We start from the raw sequence: 4380 nt of genomic DNA, 5'->3' as shown, positions 1-4380 counted from the left end.
CGCGCAGCCATCAACACGTTCACTCGCACATCAAGCAGATGGAATCAGCAGCAGCAGAAACAGCAGCAGCAGCAGAAGCAGCAGCAGCAGAAGCAGCAGCGAGCAGCAGCAGCAGCACCACACTCGGACACACAATGCAGAGATTTCGCCGCCGATTACACAATGGTGCAAATCCTCCAACGGCCCCCTACACTCACCCACACAGCCCGCCGCTCCTCTGTGCACAGCAGCAGCAGCGGCGGCGTTAAGGGTAACACATCGGTTGAGTTCTAATGATCGGGCAAATCGCGCGTGCGGTGGAGGTAGCGCGTGTGGGAGACTCCTACACCGTTCCAACACGACGCACCGGCCACCGTGCACGGCTGCTCCCACAGCGCTGCCTACCCTTGCAGGCTCTCCTCTCGAGCTCGTCTCGAGCCGAGCAGCGTGCAGGCCCCGCGTGCTCCCCCCCTTTGCCTCGTGCACGGCGAGTGACCGGCGGAAAAGCCCTGGGCTCCGAGAGACGCCGCGCGGGTTTTGCGTCGGCGCTAAGCGCGGCGGTTCCCGGATGAACGGTGCGGCGCTGCGACTGGGTCGACGCCGTTGGGATGATGGTGCACGGGGGGGACGACTCGGTGTCCACAATTACGCAGGGCGGCAGCGAGGATGTGCAGGAGCCGAGGTGCCGATGTCGAGGCCTGCTGTTGGTCACGACGAGAGGGCTTCAGGAGAGGAGGGGAGAGTTGGTGTCGTTTTGCTGTTCCCCCTACGACGGAGGAGCGCAGACTGCTGCTGCTGCTGCTACCACAGTGGTTTGCTGTGCGGTCCACAGCATACGTTGCATGGCCACAGTGGCACCACTGCAGCTTGTCTTTAATGTGTCTCGGTGTATCTGCATGAGTCTCTGTGTGTCTCTGGGTCTCCATGTGTCTCGGTGTATCTGCATGAGTATCTATGCATCTTTATGGGTCTCCATGGGTTTGCGATGTGGCCCCATAGTTTTGGTTGATTGGCCACAGTCACACCACTGAAGCCTGTCTTTAATGTGTCTCGGTGTATCTCCACGAGTCTTTATGGGTCTCCATGTGTCTCGGTGTATCTCCACGAGTCTCTGTGTCTCTATGGGTCTCCATGTGTCTCGGTGTATCTGCATGAGTCTCTGTGTGTCTCTGGGTTTCCATGTGTCTCGGTGTATCTCCACGAGTCTCTGTGTCTCTGGGTCTCCATGTGTCTCGGTGTATCTGCATGAGTCTCTGTGTCTCTATGGGTCTCCATGTGTCTCGGTGTATCTGCATGAGTCTCTGTGTGTATCTGGGTCTCCATTTGTTTACGATGTGGCCCATAGTTTGGGCTGTATCGCCACAGTGGCACCACTGCGGCTTGCCTCATCGAGGCGACGTGGACGCCGTTAATAGGTCACGGTTGTTGACGGCGATCTAAATAATGTATGCGCGAGTATAAATAAAAAGTATCTTCCGTTACCGTGCCTCCTCCATACGTCTCTAATTACACACGTAAGAAGATTAGGCATATTTAGAAAGAGGCGGTGTTAGATTAAATGGGTCGTGAAATGATAGCAACAAGGGAGTTCGTATAGATACGCGGGGGGTAAGACTTGGCACATTGCAGGAGCCACACGCAACCGGTAAGAGAGAGCGAATCGACTTCCACGAGCGATGCGAACGATCGGAGTTCACTGGTGATGCTGGACTGTTGAGCAAATATCCTCAGAGCCGAGTGGGTTGCAGGCAGCGGTCGCCATCGTCTCTGGGAAAGGACGCGGCTTGGGGAGAGACAGCGAGAGAGAGACACGTGCGTTCTAGCGGAGCGCGCACAACGCACGCACGCACCCCCCCCCCCCCTCTCTCTCTCCAACTCAGCACCACGAGACGGAGAGAATTTATTCGGAAAACTCGCAAGAATGAGACGGAGCGAACCCACCCACCACCCCCGAATCTTCACGCGATGCTTCGGTCCGCAGGGAGAGGGAGGAAGGGGCGGCTCTCCCACAGCCGTTCTGCCCAGCACGAGAGAAAAATGTTCGCAGTCGCATAAATGTTCAAACTAATATTGGAGCTCGACTTGAAGTTTTCGTGACTGCAGGAATTCATATTCTTTGGGTCTTTTGCTAAAGCCACGTAGATATATTTAAAATATATCAATATCACGACGATCGCAACACAAGCAATCGTGAGAATATGGGTTTCTCCTTTTATCTGGCAACAAAACAGGTGTTAAGGTGTGAAAACACCAAACTGCATTAACCACAATACTTGTGGTCGAAATGCAAACCAAAAAAAATATACTCTGATAATGATGCATTGTCCTTGAAACTGATTGGTCCGCACCAGAGACAGCTTTCTTTTGAGCCTCGTCTCAAACGGTGTTAGACCAGAGGACGCCAAAAGGCGTACAGACCAAAAACAATGCACTATCAGAGTAACGAGAGCTCGGGGTGAGCATCTACATCATGGGACCTCCTTTGCCACTACCAAAATTAGAGAATATATGTTTTCCCCTTTTATCTGGCAACAAAACAGGTGTGTTAAGTTGTTAAAACACCAAACTGGAACCTTTTAACAAGGAATCATGTCTGCATCAACCACAATACTTGTGGTCAAAATGCAAACGAAAAAACATATGCATTGTCTTTGAAACTGATTGGTCCACACCAGAGACAGCTTTCTTTTGAGCCTCCTCTCACACGGTGTCAGACCAGAGGGCGCCACAAGGCTGTACAACCCTCGTCTTCGTTCACCTGAAGACGACTGCTTGTGTCGCGATCGAAACGTCGCGATATTGTTATTATCTTGATTTTTTTTCCTATCCACGTGGCTTTACCGAAAGACCCAAAGAATATAATATTGTAACTCTCAGAGCTGAAATGTATCCAAGGTAAGGCGAGGAGGGTGGAGGAACACATTTAATGACATTGGATTTTATATGTCCGGTGTCAATAAAGTTACACAAATCTGATCACACACACAGACACACGCGCGCCTACTGAAACTATACACGCACCCCCCAAAGTTTGATTTAAATACTGCCGGGGGGCGAGCGTGAGACTTGTTATCATGGCAGTATCAGCATCATATTGGCACTCGTCACAGAGAGCAAACCCGATAAGAGGCTGTTCTTGGCCTACTCTTCCGTGCTTGTCAGGAAGTTGTGGAAGGGGTGGGAGTACACAGAAGATACCCCCACCACACGCCACCGTAGACGCACGTGGTGGTGGTTTATGGCGGTGGTGGTGGCGGTGGTGGTGGTGGTTGGTGGTGGTTGGCGGTGGTGGTGGTGGCGGTGGGTGGTGGTGGTTGGTGGCTGTGGTTGGTGGTGGGTGGTGGCGGTGGTTGGTGGTGGTTGCTGATGGTGGTGTCGATGGTGGTTGGTGGTTGCTGATGGTGGTGTCGGTGGTGGTTGGTGGTGGTGGTGGTTGGTGATGGTGGTGGCGGCGGCGGTGGTGGTGGTTGGTGGTGGCGGTAGTGGTGGTGGTTGGTGGTGGTTGGTGGCTGTGGTTGGTGGTGGTCGGTGGTGGTGGCGGTGGTGGCGGTGGCGTTGGCGGTGGTGGCTGTGGTGGTGGTGGTGGCGGTAGTGGTAGTGGCGGTGGTGGTGGCGGTGGTAGCGGTGGTTGGCGGTGGTGGTGGTAGTGGCGGTAGGTGGTGGCGGCGGCGTACCCAAGTCGTTTAGACCGCTGCAGGGTGACAAGACGCGTCGTGGAGGTGTTCGAGACATCTGGTGACCGCAGCAGAATCTCCCTGCCGCGCCTGGAGACCGAACGTAACGGCGCTGGCCGCATGGAGTCTCTCCAGGCGTGAGCGCGTTATAACAGACGGATTTGAATATTAATAGCCGCTTCTTGCGTGGGGCTTCGAGGCGGCTGCGGGTATTTTTAGAGAGGAGGGTGGCGAGTAGGAGGAGGGTGGTGGTGGTCGTGGGAAGACACTCGCGCTTGCGACAACTCAGCTGCCGGTCACAGCTCTGAGCGCCCTGAGTTCAGTGTTTGGTCGCCTACGCACACACACACACGCGCGTGTACTTGCGTACACACACGCGTGTACTTACATACACACACGCGTGTACTTACACACACGTACACACACGCGTACACACACACACGTGTGTACCTACACACACGTGTACTCACACACGCACGTCTACACACACGCGTACCTACACACACACACTTGTAATTACACACGCACGTCTACACACACACGTGTACCTACACACACACACGTCTACACACACACACGTGTACCTACACGCGTACGCGCTCACTGGACACCCGCGGGATGTGACACTGAGGCCACGTGCGGCTGTGGTGGCGGTGGTGGTGGCGGCGGTGGTGGCGGTGGCGGCGGTGGTGGTGGTGGCGGTGGTGGTGGCGGCGGTGGTGCTGGG

The sequence above is a fragment of the Lethenteron reissneri genome, chromosome 2 (assembly GCF_015708825.2).
Source record: "Lethenteron reissneri isolate LAM-NWPU_2019-01 chromosome 2, ASM1570882v1, whole genome shotgun sequence".
Taxonomy (NCBI): Eukaryota; Metazoa; Chordata; class Hyperoartia; order Petromyzontiformes; family Petromyzontidae; genus Lethenteron; species Lethenteron reissneri.
This window is presented reverse-complemented; position numbering follows the sequence as displayed.